A 16150-nucleotide genomic window follows, 5' to 3' on the forward strand; every position below is an offset into this window, starting at 1 on the left:
GGCTGCTAAACCCTGCAGGAGCAAAACACAGAGGGTCAACAAGCTGGAAAACAGGACATTACTAACGCGTGAACATTATTGGGGGAGAGAGGGGGGGGGAAGAGGGTGGGGAGAAGGGGGGGAGAGAGAGGGGGGGAGTGAGAGGGGGGGGAGAGAGGAGAGAGCCTCCACTGCTCTCTGTGGCAGGGAATTCCACAATTTCACACAACTCTGGGTGAAAAACTTTTTGCTCACCTCAGTCCTAAATGGCCTCCCCTTTATTCTAAGACTGTGTGGCCCCTGGTTCTGGACTGGCCCAACATTGGGGGAAATAAATTCCTGCATCTAGCTTGTCCAGTCCATTTGATATGTTTCTATAAGAACCCCCTCATCCTTCTAAACTCCAGTGAATATAAGCCTAGTTTTTTCAATCTTTCCTCAGTCCTGCCATCCCAGGGATCAATCTGGTGAACCTACGCTGCACTGCCTCAATCACAAGGATGTCATTCCTCAAATTAGGAGACCAAAACTCACCTCAGTCTTAAATGGCCTCCCCTTTATTCTAAGACTGTGTGTGGCCCCTGGTTCTGGACTCGCCCAACATTGGGAACATTTTTCCTACATCTAGCTTGTCCAGTCCTAGTCCCATGCAGGTAGATGGGACTAGTTGAGAGTAAGTGTTTGGCACGGACTGGAAGGGCCGAGATAGAAACATAGACAATAGGTGCAGGAGTAGGCCATTGGCCCTTCGAGCCTGCATCGCCATTCAATTTGATCATGGCTGATCATCCAAATCAATATCCCATACCTGCCTTCTCTCCATACCCCCTGATCCCTTTAGCCACAAGGGCCACATCTAACTCCCTCTTAAATATAGCCAATGAACTACCTTCTGTGGCAGAGAATTCCACAGATTTACCACTCACTGTGTGGGAAAAAATGTTTTTCTCATCTCGGTCCTAAAAGACTTCCCTCTTATCCTTAAACTGTGTGGCCCCTTGTTCTGGACTACCCCAACATCGGGAATAATCATCCTGCATCTAGTCTGTCCAGCCGCTTATGGCCTGTTTCCGTGCTGTATTTGTTATATGGTTATTCATTTTTTAATTTTATATGTTTCTATAAGATCTGCCCCTCATCCTTCTAAACTCCAGTGAATACAAGCCTGGTCTTTTCAATCTTCCCTCATTTGACAGTCCCGCCACCCCAGGGATCAGTCGTATGACAATGCCTCATATATGTCTGGATGCCATGCTGGATTGCAAGCACAGATTTATCAGCTGAATGAGTTTGCCATCTATGTCCCCTGTGCTGGACACAGCCTGGACTTGTGGGTGTAAACGCAACACAGTGTTGTCTACATGCTGTAAACCTCTTTGACTTTGTTCGGCTTGTACTCGCTAGAATTTAGAAGATTGAGGGGGGATCATCTGGGAAAATCCTGGACAGGACCTACAGTAAGATCGTTACATCGAAGATACCCGAAGAGAGAAGAGACAGCTGTGAGTCAAAAGGTGACAGAGACAGAGAGAGACTTAGAGACAGACACACAGACACACAGATATATTTATTTGTCACATAGAAAATCTAAAGAATCCCCAAAACAAACCTGTTTAGACAAACTAAAATAAAAAAGACAGACAGAGACAGAGAGGCAGCGAGAGACAGAGACAGACACAGTGACAGAGACAGTGACAGAGAGACAGAGAAGATACAAGATACATTTATTTGTCACATAGAAAAACGAAAGAATCCCCAAAACAAAACTGTTTAGACAAATTAAAATTAAAAAAGACAGACAGAGACAGAGAGACACAGTGACAGAGACAGAGAAGATACAAGATACATCTATTTGTCACATAGAAAAAGGAAAGACAAACTAAAATAAGAAAAAAGACAGACAGAGAGACAGAGAGACAGACAGAGAGTGAGAGAGAGAGAATGAGAGAGAAAGAGAATACGTATTTATACTATTGCATCTTAAATATGTATGTCATGTTTTATACTTTGGCAATACAACCATGAGAGAGCTGTGTACATCCTGCAGTCGTTGTTTACTATTTGATAGTAAAACCAGATTGAACACAGACAGAGACAGAGAGAGACAGAGAGAGAGAGAGAGAGAGAGAGAGACAGAGAGAGAGAAAGACACAGAGAGAGAGGAGTGAAAGAAAGAGAGCAAGAGAAGAGATGTTGAGAAAGAGAGTGGAGTGAGCGAGAGAAGAAAGAAAGATGATGATGAGAGAGAGAGAGAGAGAGAAGGAGAGAGAGAGAGAGAGAGAGAGAGAGAGAGAGAGAGAGAGAGAGAGAGAGAGAGAGATAGAAAGACAGAGAGAAAGAGAGAGCGAGAGAGAAAGAGAGAGAGGGAGAGAGGGAGAGAGAGATACAGAGATATTAAAATACATTTTAAATATGTATGTCATGTTTTATACTTTGGCAATATAACAATGTTTTTTTTATCATGCCAATAACGTTTTTAAATTGAAAATTGAATTGAATTGAGAGAGAGAGAAAGAGAGGAGAGGAGAGAAAGAAAGAGAGAGAGACACAGAGACAGACAGAGACAGAGAGAAAGAGAGAGAGGAGTGAGAGAAAGAGAGTGTGTGTGAGAGAGAAAGAGAGAGAGAAAGAGAAAGAGAGAGAACTAATACTAAGAAAGTAATATTGAATTGCTAAACTTGCTATTGTGTTGTACTGCTTACAGCTGCAAGAACGTGTAGCACCAATAAAGGGCTATAGGCCTATTGTGAGTTTATGTACAGGGACATATACGTGTATTTATACTTATGCATTTTAAATATGTATGTCATGATTTATACTTTGGCAATATAACAATGTGTTTTTTCATGCCAATAACGTTTTTAAGTTGAATTGAATTGAAAATTGAGAAAGAGAGAAAGAGAAAGAGAAAGAGAGCGAGAGAATGAAAGAGAGAGAGTGAGTTAGAGAAAGAGTGAGAGAAAGAGAAAGAGAGAAAGAAGAGAGAAAGGGAGAAAGTGTGAGAAATATAAAGAGAGAAAGAAGAAAGAGAGTGTGAGAATGAGAGAAAGAGAGAGTGTGAGAATGAGAACAAGAGAAAGAGGGTGTGAGAGAGAGAGTGAGCGAGAGAAAGAGAGTGTGTGAGAGAAAGAGACAGAGAGAGAGGAGAGTAAGAAAGAAAGAGAGTGACTGTATACTTGTATTTATACTTATGCATTTTAAATATCTATGTCATGTTTTATACTTTGGCAATATAACTATGTATTTTATCAAGCCAATAGTTTTTAAATTGAAAATTTGAAAATTGAATTGAATTGTGAGAGAGAGATAGAAAGACTAAGAGAGAGAGCATGAGAGAAAGAGAGAGAGAGAGAGAGAGAGTGTGAGAATGAGAGAGAGAAAGAGAGATTGAGACAGAGAGAAAGAGAGAGAGTTTATGTACAGGGACATCTATCCATGCACTGTTTACGTGTATTTATATTGATACATTTTAAATATGGATGTCATGTTTTATACTTTGGCGATATAACCATGTATACCTATAACGTTTTAAATTGAAATTGAGAAAGAGAGTGTGTTCTGGACTTCCCCAACATCGGGAACAATCTTCCTGCATCTAGCCTGTCCAACCCCTTAAGAATTTTGTAACTTTCTATAAGATCTCCCCTCAATCTTCTAAATTCTAGCGTGTACATCCAGTCTTTCTTCATATGAAAGTCCTGCCTTCCCAGGAAGCAGTTGGTGAACCTTCTCTGTACTCCCTCTATGGCAAAAATGTATTTCCTCAGATTAGGAGACCAAAACTGTACGCAATACTCCAGGTGTGGTCTCACCAAGACCCCGTACAACTGCAGTAGAACCTCCCTGCTCCTATACACAAATCATTTTGCTGTGAATGCTAACATACCATTGGCTTTCTATGATTTACGTTTACATTACAGTAGGGAAAATAGATGAATTTTGTAAGTTTCTATAAGAGAGACGGCAGCTCTTCCACACGCGATTAGTGTGGGTACAGGGCCACAGATGTAGGGAGAGAGCGCGGGGCGGTGGGATTAGTGTGTGGGAAAAGATGGATTTCTGTTCTAGTTTCTTCCCAATGTTTTTCCCACACACAGGAGGAATAATAGATTTGTCGAATACTCCAGTGAAACTTGTAATGGTCGGAACTGCGGACAAAATGGATTCATTTGCCAGACGGCCGCTCTTTCGATTCCCAAAATTCCTTCTGGATTACAGAATATTTGCTCAAAAATCGGGGCCAGTATCAGAACATAGAAGCATAGACAACAGGTGCAGGAGGAGGCCATTCAGCCCTTCGGGCCAGCACCACCATTCAATGTGATCATGGCTGATCATCCCCAATCAGTACCCCGTTCCTGCCTTCTCCCCATATCCCCTGACTCCGCTATAACCATATAACCATATAACAATTACAGCACGGAAACAGGCCATCTCGACCCTTCTAGTCCGTGCCGAACACATAATCTCCCCTAGTCCCATATACCTGCGCTCAGACCATAACCCTCCATTCCTTTCCCATCCATGTACCTATCCAATTTATTTTTAACTGGTAAAATCGAACCTGCCTGCCTCCACCACTTCCACTGGCAGCTCATTGCACACAGCTACCACTCTCTGAGTAAATAAGTTCCCCCTCATGTTACCTCTAAGCTTCTGTCCCTTAATTCTCAAATCATGTCCTCTTGTTTGAATCTTCCCTACTCTCAGTGGGAAAAGCTTTTCCACGTCAACTCTGTCTATCCCTCTCATCATTTTAAAAACCTCTATCAAGTCCCCCCTTAACCTTCTGCGCTCCAAAGAATAAAGCCCTAACTTGTTCAACCTTTCTCTGTAACTTAGTTGCTGAAACCCAGGCAACATTCTAGTAAATCTCCTCTGTACTCTCTCTATTTTGTTGACATCCTTCCTATAATTAGGCGACCAAAATTGTACACCATACTCCAGAATTGGCCTCACCAATGCCTTGTACAATTTTAACATTACATCCCAACTTCTATACTCAATGCTCTGATTTATAAAGGCCAGCACACCAAAAGCTTTCTTTACCACCCTATCTACATGAGATTCCACTTTCAGGGAACTGTGCACAGTTATTCCCAGATCCCTCTGTTCACCTACATTCTTCAATTCCCTACCATTTACCATGTACGTCCTATTTTGATTTGCCCTGCCAAGATGTAGCACCTCACACTTATCAGCATTAAACTCCATCTGCCATCTTTCAGCCCACTCTTCCACCTGGCATAAATCTCTCTGTAGACTTTGAAACTCTACTTCATTACCCGCAACCCCACCTATCTTAGTATCATCTGCATACTTACTAATCCAATTTACCACACCATCGTCCAGATCATTGATGTATATGACAAACAACAGTGGACTCAACACAGATCCCCGTGGCACCCCACTCGTCACTGGCCTCCAACCTGACAAACAACCATCCACCATTACTCTCTGGCATCTCCCATTCAGCCACTGTTGAATCCATCTTGCTACTCCACCGTTAATACCCAACCATTGAACCTTCTTAACCAACCTTCCATGAGGAACCTTGTCAAAGGCCTTACTGAAGTCCATATACACAACATCCACTGCTTTACCCTCATCAATTTCCCGAGTAACATCTTCAAAAAATTCAAGAAGATTAGTTAAACATGACCTTCCAGGCACAAATCCATGTTGACTGTTCCTAATCAGACCCTGTTTATCCAGATGCTTATATATATTATCTCTAAGTATTCTTTCCATTAATTTGCCCACCACTGACGTCAAACTAACAGGTCTATAATTGCTAGGTTTACTCTTAGACCCCTTTTTAAACAATGGAACAACATGCGCAGTACGCCAATCCTCCGGCACTATTCCCGTTTCTAATGACATTTGAAATATTTCTGCCATAGCCCCTGCTATTTCTACACTAACTTCCCTCAATGTCCTAGGGAATATCCCGTCCGGACCTGGAGACTTGTCCACTTTTATATTTCTCAAAAGTGTCAGTACTTCCTCTTCTTTGATCCTCATAGTTTCCATAGCTACTCTACTTGTTTCCCTTACCTCACATAATTCAATATCCTTCTCCTTGGTGAATACCGAAGAAAATAAACTGTTCAATATCTCCCCCCATCTCTTTTGGCTCAGCAGATAGTTGGCCACTCTGACTCTCTAATGGACCAATTTTATCCCTCGTTATCCTTTTGCTATTAATATAGCGGTAGAAACCCTTCGGATTTACCTTTACCTTACTTGCCAAAGCAACCTCATATCTTCTTTTAGCTTTTCTAATTTCTTTCTTAAGATTCTTTTTACATTCTTTATACTCCTCAAGCACCTTATTTACTCCATGCTGCCTATAACTATTGTAGATCTCCCTCTTTTTCCGAACCAAGTGTCCAATTTCCCTTGAAAACCATGGCTCTTTACAATTTTTACGATTTCCTTTCAACCGAACAGGGACATAAAGATTCTGTACTCTTAAAATTTCACCTTTAAATGTACTCCATTTCTCTTCCACATCTTTCCCATAAAACAAACTGTCCCAATTTACTCCTTTTAAATCCTTTCGCATCTCCTCAAAGTTAGCCTTTCTCCAACCAAAAATCTCAACCCTAGGTCCAGTTTTGTCCCTCTCCATAATTATATTGAAACTAATGGTATTGTGATCACTGGACCCGAACTGTTCCCCAACGCATACCTCTGCCACCTGACCCATCTCATTTCCTAACAGGAGGTCCAGTACCGCCCCTTCTCTAGTAGGTACTTCTATGTATTGTTGCAAAAAACTATCCTGCACACATTTTACAAACTCCAACCCATCCAGCCCATTTACAGAATGTGTTTCCCAGTCTATGTGTGGAAAATTGAAATCTCCCACAATCACTACCTTGTGCTTACTACTAATATCTGCAATCTCCTTACATATTTGCTCTTCCAATTCTCGCTCCCCATTTGGCGGTCTATAATACACCCCTATAAGTGTTGCTACCCCTTTCCCATTTCTCAGTTCCACCCAAATAGCCTCCCTAGACGAGCCCTCTAATCTATCCTGCCAAAGCACTGCTGTAATATCTTCCCTGATAAGCAATGCAACACCTCCACCTCTTGCCCCTCCAATTCTATCACACCTGAAGCAACGAAATCCTGGAATATTTAGTTTCCAATCACAGCCCTCCTGCAACCATGTTTCACTGATCGCCACAACATCATACTTCCAGGTGTCAATCCAGGCTCTAAGTTCATCCACTTTTCTTACAATGCTCCTAGCATTAAAATATACACATTTAAGAAACCCACCCTCTCTTATTCTCTGATTATTTTCTTTTTCTTCTCTCTCCCCTATATTTTGGGTCAGAGTGCTACCATTCTCTGCCCCCTGCTTCACACACTGACTGCTAGCTTTCCCAATTTGAGTCCCTCCCCCCAACCATACTAGTTTAAAGTCTCCCCAGTAGCCTTTGCAAATCTCCCCGCCAGGATATTGGTCCCCCTTGAGTTCAAGTGCAACCCGTCCTTTCTGTACAGGTCGCACCTTCCCCAAAAGAGGTCCCAATGATCCAGAAACTTGAATCCATACCCACTGCACCAGTCCCTCATCCACGCATTTATCCTCCACCTCGCTCCATTCCTACTCTCACTGTCGCGTGGCACAGGCAGTAATCCTGAGATTGTTACCTTTCCAGTCCTTCACCTTAACTCTCTACCTAACTCCCTAAATTCTTCTTTCAGGACCTCTTCTCTTTTTTTACCTGTCGTTGGTACCTATATGCACCACAACCTAAGGCTCCTCTCCCTCCCATTTCAGGATTTCTTGGACACGTTCAGACACATCCCTGACCCTGGCACCAGGGAGGCAAACTACCATCCGGGACTCCTGTCTGCGTCCACAGAATCGCCTATCCGACCCCCTGACTATAGAGTCCCCTATTACAATTGCCCTCCCCTTCTTTTCCTTACCCTTCTGAGCAACCGGACCGGTCTTTGTGCCAGAGGCCCGGCCGCTGTCGCTGCCCCCAGGTAGGCTGTCTCCCCCACCCTTACTCAAGCATGAGTACTTATTTTCAAGGTATACAGCCACCGGGGTACTCACCAGTCCCTGCCTCTGCCCGTTGCCCTTCCTAACTGTGACCCAGTTTTCTGTCTCTCGTGGTCTTGGAGTGACCACCTCCCTGTAACTCCTTTCTATGACCTCCTCGCTCTCCCTGAGCAGACAGAGGTCATCGAGTTGCTGTTCCAGGTTCCTGACACGGTCCCTTAGGAGCCCCATCTCGACGCACCTTGCGCAGATGTGGACGTCTGGAGGGCACTCCGACTCCATGACCTCCCACATCTGACATCCAGAACAGTAAACTGCCCTGGCCTTCATTCTCCCCCTTATCCAAATACAATAAAGCCTTACAATTACAATACAAATACAATACAAGCCAATCAGCTGCTTCCGCTGTCTAGCTCTCTCTTGAATGTATCCAGAGAACCGGCCTCCACCTCTGAGGCAGAGAATTCCACAGACTCACAACTCTCTGTGAGAAAAAGTGTTTCCTCATCTCCGTTCTAAATGGCCGACCCCTTATACTTAAACTGTGTGTGTGGCCCCTGGTTCTGGACTTCCCCAACATCGGGAACATGTTTCCTGCCTCTAGCGTGTCCAAACCTTTAATAATCTTATATGTTTCAATGAGATATCCTCTCATCCTTCTAAACTCCAGAGTGTACAAGCCCAGCTGCTCCATTCTCTCAGCATATGACAGTCCCGCCATCCCGGGAATTAACCTGGTGAACCTACGCTGGGCTCCCTCAAAACTGCACACAATATTCCAGGTGTGGTCTCACTGTGAGCTCTGAACAACTGCAGAAGGACCTCTTTGCTCCGATACTCAAATCCACTCGCAATGAAGGCCAACATGCCATTCGCTTTCTTCGCTGCCTGCTGTACCTGCATGCTTACTTTCAGTAAACCTTCAATACATGACATCTACCTCTGTGCCCACAATGCTCCCCCCCCCCCACACCTCTTGCTCCTCGTCCCGTAACGCCTCCTGCAGCCCGGAGGTTGGAACATCGCTGACACACTGAATGTTTACAGAGGGATTTGTAATGGGGAGGGGAGGTGAGGTGTATGTGTATATATGTGTGTGTGTGTGTATATGTGTGTTTGCGTGTGCTTGCGTGCGTGCGTATGTGGGTGTGTGCGAGCGTGTGTGCATGGTCGAGGTGGGACTAGTGTAGATGGGGCATGTTGGTCGGGGTGGGACTAGTGTAGATGGGGCATGTTGGTCGGGGTGGGACTAGTGTAGATGGGGCATGTTGGTCGGGGTGGGACTAGTGTAGATGGGGCATGTTGGTCGGGGTGGGACTAGTGTAGATGGGGCATGTTGGTCGGGGTGGGACTAGTGTAGATGGGGCATGTTGGTCGGGGTTGGACTAGTGTAGATGGGGCATGTTGGTCGGGGTGGGACTAGTGTAGATGGGGCATGTTGGTCGGGGTGGGACTAGTGTAGATAGGGCATGTTGGTCCGCCCTCTGAGGAAGTCCAAACCCTTAGTAATCTTCTCAATTAGATATCCTCTCATCCTTCTAAATTCCAGAGTGTACAAGCCCAGCCGCTCCATTCTCTCAGCATATGACAGTCCCGCCATCCCGGGAATTAACCTGGTGAACCTACGGTGCACTCCCTCAATAGCAAGAATGTCCTTCCTCAAATTTGGAGAGCAAAACAGCACACAATACTCCAGGTGTGGTCTCACTAGGGCTCTAGTTAGGGATAGAATAAAACTAAAAGAAAAGATGTATAACACAGCAAAGAGTAGCCGGAAGCCAGAGCTTTCGGAAACTTCCGTAGGACATCAGAAGGAAACAAAACGGGCAATGCGGGCTGAAAAGATGAAGTATGAAGGGAAGCTGGCCAGGAATATAAAGACGGACACTAAAAGCTTCTTTAGATATGTTAAGGGAAAAAGAGTAGCAAAGTCAAATGTGGGTCCCTTGAAGGCAGACACGGGTGAAATTATTATGGGCAACAAGGAAATGGCAGAAGAGTTGAACGGGTACTTCGGATCTGTCTTCACTAAGGAAGACATAAACAATCTCCCAGATGTACTGGAGGACAAAGGATCTAAGAGGGTAGAGGAACTGAAATAAATTTTCATTAGGCGAGAAATATTGGGTAGGCTAATGGGACTGAAGGATGATAAATCCCCTGGGCCTGATGGTCTGCATCCCAGGGTCCTCAGGGAGGTGGCTCTAGAAATAGTAGACGCATTGGTGATCATTTTCCAATGTTCAATAGATTCAGTTCCTGTGGATTAGAGGGTAGCTAATGTTATCCCACTTTTCAAGAAAGGAGCGAGAGAGAAAACGGGGAATTACAGACCAGTTAGCCTGACTTTGGTGGTGGGAAAGATGCTGGAGTCAATTATTAAAGAGGTAATAATGGGGCATTTGGATAGCAGTAAAACGATTAGTCCAAGTCAACATGGATTTATGAAAGGGAAATCATGCTTGACTAATCTTCTGTCATTTTTTGAGGATGTGACAAGTAAAATGGATGAAGGGGTGCCAGTGGATGTAGTGTATCTAGACTTTCAGAAAGCCTTTGATAAGGTCCCGTACGGGAGACTGGTGACTAAAATTAGAGCACATCCTTCACAGCAAAAGGATTTGAGTATAGGAGCAGGGAGGTTCTACTGCAGTTGTACAGGGTCTTGGTGAGACCACACCTGGAGTATTGCGTACAGTTTTGGTCTCCTAATCTGAGAAAATACATTCTTGCCATTGAGGGAGTTAAAAGAAGGTTCACCAGACTGATTCCTGGGATGGCAGGACTTTCATAAGAAGAAAGACTGGATAGACTTGGCTTGTACTCGCTAGAATTTAGAAGATTGAGGGGGGATCTAATAGAAACTTACAAAATTCTTAAGGGGTTGGACAGGCTAGATGCAGGAAGATTGTTCCCAATGTCGGGGAAGTCCAGAACAAGGGGCCACACACAGTTTAAGGATAAGGGGGAAATCTTTTAGGACTGAGATGAGAAAAACATTTTTTTCACACACAGAGAGTGGTGAATCTGTGGAATTCACTGCCACAGAAGATAGTTGAGGCCAGTTAATTGACTATATTTAAGAGGGAGTTAGATGTGGCCCTTGTGGCTAAAGAGATCAGGGGGTATGGAGAGAAGGCAGGTACAGGATACTGAGTTGGATGATCAGCCATGATCATATTGAATGGCGGTGCAGGCTCGAAGGGCCGCATGGCCTCTATTCCTGCACCTATTTTCTATGGTAGGGTGTTGACATGGATAGAAAATTGGTTGGCAGACCGGAAGCAAAGACTAGGAGTGAACGGGTCCTTTTCAGAATGGCAGGCAGTGGCGAGTTGAGTGCCGCAAGGCTCGGTGTTGGGGCCGCAACTGTTTACCAAATATATTAATGATTTGGAAGAGGGAATTCAGGGGGTTTTCTTTTTTCTTTTTCGTATCATTTTCGAAATTCTTTATCCTTTTTCCTTTCCCTTCTTTCCTTATGTTTATGTCCATATTTTTCATTAAAACCTTCTCCCCCCCCCCCACTCACTCATTTTGTCTGGCTGCCGTCCGGCTGCCGTCCGGCTGCCGTCCGGCTGCCGTCCGGCTGCCGTCCGGCTGCCTTTTGATTCGTTCCATCGTGTGATGTCACAATGCCCAATACTCGCAGATGTCCAATCGGAATGGCCGATGCTCGCAGATGTCCAATCGGAATGGATACATTTACATGTACGGCTGCCGGCTGCATTTCTTCCTTTGATTCATTGCCACGCCGAATCCAGACGCTCAAACTCCAAGATCATTTCCATTTCGGTAGAGTTTACGCTTTTCTTTCTAAGTATCCGCTCCTCATTACATTTCGTCGTGTCTAAGTACACGTTTTTAATCAAATCCTTCTCCCCCCCCCCCCCCCCCCCCCCCCCCCCCCCACTCACTCATTTTGTCGCCTCCTGCTGGCCAGCGACCATAACGGCTGCTGGCGCCCGCATCTCGCCTCAAAGACGCCATTTAAAACCAGCCGCTCTGCTCATTCCTGGGCCGCATGAGTTGGAGGATCACGTCTCCCGTGGGGGCTACGGGTAGGGATGGCTGCGTTGGGGGAGCAGTAAATGTTAAAACTGAAGCTGTACGAAATCTGTAACATTGTTACGTTGATTACTTTCTCCTTGTACCAGCAATGTCACAAAATATTGAGATTTAAAAAATCAAGTCTGCAATTTATCCCATCAGATAAAACATTAAAAGGAGTTTAATTTGACACCTAATTTGACACTTTCATATCTTCAGTATTAAAAACGTTATGGCCATTTTCATACTCGGAAATTAGCATCTTGTTCCCTATTGCTTTTCCATTGACTTAACTCAAAAGCTGTGATCGAGGACAGTCAAAAGCCCATAATTTTCTTAAAAATTAAGAGAACTGAAAGAAATGTTCAGTTATTATAGATTGAAGCATTCTGAAACAAATATGAAACAATCTTACTTGGAAGACCTGAAATTAAAGCATATAATTAGTTAGTTACCCAATTGTAGCTAATTACATAATTCAATAACTAGATCTAAACATCTATCCATTTCTTAAGAAAAGATCAACATTTTTAAATAGTCTAAGTGTCCAAATAACATTCACACAAGAATTCACTTTGGCACCTACGAGAGGGGGGCGGGTTTAGAATGGCGTTTCCTCCAGGCTGTTTAAATCGGTGTTCATCAGCCTGTTTAATTGCTCAAGAAAAATCGCTCCGACTGCCGTTCTCTGCACTTATTTTTAAACTAAGTTGGATAATTTAAGTGTTATAGTAAATTAAAAATCATCTTCTAAAGCCGTGAACGCCGACAACGGGACGGATCTCACGTAGGGGACAAGGCAAGGTAGGCTGTTTATTTTTACATTAAAAAGTGCTGGAGTAAATCAGCGGGTCAGGCAGCATCTGTGGTCAATGTGGATAGATGATGTTTCAGGTCTGAAGAAGGGTCGTGACCGAAAAAAAACGGCCCCTATCCATGTTCTCCATAGACAGACACAAAATGCTGGAGTAACTCAGCGGGACAGGCAGCATCTCTGGAGTGAAGGAACCTTCTTCAGACTGAGAGTCACAGGAGAATTAGGCACAGAGATAAGGAAGTGTAAGGTGTTACTCCAGCACTCTATTAGATAAATAGTGTCAGGTTAGGAAAATGGGAAGTGCAACGAGATCTGTGTGTCCTGGTACATCAGTCACTGAAAGTAAGCATGCAGGTACAGCAGGCAGTGAAGAAAGCCAATGGCATGTTGGCCTTCATAGGGCGAGGAGTTGAGTTTAGGTGCAAGGAGCACAAACTGCAGTTGTACAGGGCCCTGGTGACACCACACCTGGAGAATTGTGTGCAGTTTTGGTCTCCAAATTTGAGGAAGGATATTCTTGCTATTGAGGGAGCCCAGCGTAGGTTCACCAGGTTAATTCCTGAGATGATGGCGGGACTGACATATGTTGAAAGAATGGGTCGACTGGGTTTGTATTCACTGGAATTCAGAAGGATGAGCGGGTATCTTACAGAATCGTATAAAATTAGTGAGGGATTGGACAGGGCAGATGCAGGAAACATGTTCCCCATGTTGGGGGAGTCCAGAACTGTTAAGGTACATTTCTTAAAACAGACAGCTCACAATAAGTTAGATCAACTAACACAAGCTTTAGAAACATAGAAAATAGGCGCAGGAGTAGGCCATTCGGCCCTTCGAATCTGCACCGCCATTCGATATGATCATGGCTGATCATCCAACTCAGTAACCCATCCCTGCCTTCTCTCCATACCCCCTGATCCCTTTAGCCACAAGGGCCATATCTAACTCCCTCTTAAATATAGCCAATGAATGGCCTCAACTACCTTCTGTGGCAGAGAATTCCACAGATTCACCACTCTCTCTGTGGAAAAAAATGTTTTTCTCATCTCGGTCCTAAAAGACTTCCCATTATCCTTAAACTGTGACCCCATGTTCTGGACTTCCCCAACATCCAGCATTCTGTGAAACGTCACCTATCTATGTTCTCCACAGATGCTGCCTGACCCGCCGAGTTACTCCAGCACTTTGTGTTATAGAAATAGAGTGATACAGTGTGGAAACAGGACCATCGGCAAAACATGCCCACACCGACCAACATGCCCGGCTACACTAGTCCCACCTGCCTGCATTTGGTCCATATCCCTCCAAACCTGACCTATCTATGTACCTGTCTATAACTGTTTCTTAAATGTTGGGATAGTCCCAGCCTCAACTACCTCCTCTGGCAGCTTCATCCACACACCCACCACTCTGTTGAAAAGTTACCCCTCAGATTCCTATTAAATCTTTTCCACTTCACCTTGAACCCATGTCCTCTGGTCCTCGATTCCCCCACTCTGGGCAAGAGATTCTGTGCATCTAACTAAATTGTGTTCTATGCAAGATTTCAGCATCAGCCGTTTCTTGTGTCTCCCTCACCTATATCCACCTATCACTTCTGAAGAAGGGTCTCAACCTGAAACATCACCCATTCCTTCTCTCTAGAGATGCTGCCCGTCCCGCTGAGTTACTCCAGCATTTTGTATCCACCTATCATTTGCCAGGCTTTGTCCAGCCCCCATATCTCTTTTCCAGCTTCCTCCCCCCACCCTCTCCAATCAGTCAGAAGAATGGTCCTGACTCAAAACGTCGTCTGTCCGTTCATAGAAACATAGACAATAGGTACAGGAGTAGGCCATTCGGCCCTTCGAGCTTGCACCGCCATTCAATATGATCATGGCTGATCATCCAATTCAGTATCCTGTACCTGCCTTCTCTCCATACACCCTGATCCCTTTAGCCACAAGGGCCACATCTAACTCCCTCTTAAGTATAGCCAATGAACTGGACTCAACTACCTTCTGTGGCAGAGAATTACAGAGATTCACCACTCTCTGTGTGAAAAATGTTTTCCTCATCTCGGTCCTAAAAGATTTCCCCCTTATCCTTAAACTGTGACCCCTCGTTCTGGACTTCCCCAACATCGGGAACAATCTTCCTGCATCTCGCCTGTCCAAACCCTTAAGAATTTTGTAAGTTTCTAAAGCGGTGGAGGAACTCAGTGGGTCAGGCGGCATCTGTAGAGGGAAGGGAATCTAAGGCGACCACTCCCACCTCTCCTTTCCAACTTTCTCCACCCCCCACACCAAGCAGTCTGAAGAAGGGTCCTGACCTAGAATGTTGCCTGTCCATGCTCTCCAGAGTGCAAGTTACTCCAGGAGATTGGGTCTCTTTTTGTAAACCAGCATCTGCTGTTCCTTGTATCTAGACTAGGCGCCCATTTCTCCCTACACTTGCGCTCGGTCCGCCAAGGCCTGTTGAATCTCCCGGTTGCCAACCATTTTAACTCCCTTTCCCATTCCCATACTGGTCTTTCTGTCCTGGGCCTCCTCCATTGCCTGAGTGAGGTGACACGCAAACTGGAGGGACAGCACCTCAAAGCTCACAGCCCAATGATATGAACATTGAATTCTCCAAATTTAACGGACATCCCCCCTCTCCCTCGTGGGCCATCTCTTCGTCATTCCTCTGTCTTTTTCTCGCTGGTGAAAGGCGTCAGGATTAATCCGGAGTCACCGCTTCCCGTATTTTAAGCATGTTTTAAAAGTATGTTTTAGTGTTTCAAGGTTTTGTTTACATGGGGAGGGGGGGGGGGGGGTGGGGGTGAATTGGGGGAAACTTTTTTTCAGTCACTTACCTCGACGGAGATGCGATTTTGCTCCTTTGCCGAGGATCGCCCGTGAGGAGCTCCATCGTCGGGGCCTGTGGACTTTAACACCGTGAAGCCCGCGGTCTCCGGTAAGAAGAGGCCGACTCGGGAGCTCCATGCTGCGGAGTGTTCCAATCCTTCCCGACGCAGGAGTTTCCATCATCTCAACGCGACGGGTTCGGACATCGGACCGTCGGCAGCGGCGACTGCGGAGGGTTCAACAGCCCCGACCACGGGTGAACAAACGAGGAAGGTGATTGAACTTTATTAACTTCCATCACAGTGAGGAATGTGGATTCCGCTGTGGTGGTTGTATCTGTTACATTTTTATTTTAAGTGGCTGTGTGTCTTGTTGCTTTTTACTTAGTATGGCTGTATGGGAACTCACATATCACTGAACCTCAATTGGTGCTTGTGAATGTAA

Source organism: Amblyraja radiata, unplaced genomic scaffold (genome assembly GCF_010909765.2).
Source record: "Amblyraja radiata isolate CabotCenter1 unplaced genomic scaffold, sAmbRad1.1.pri S123, whole genome shotgun sequence".
Lineage (NCBI taxonomy): Eukaryota > Metazoa > Chordata > Chondrichthyes > Rajiformes > Rajidae > Amblyraja > Amblyraja radiata.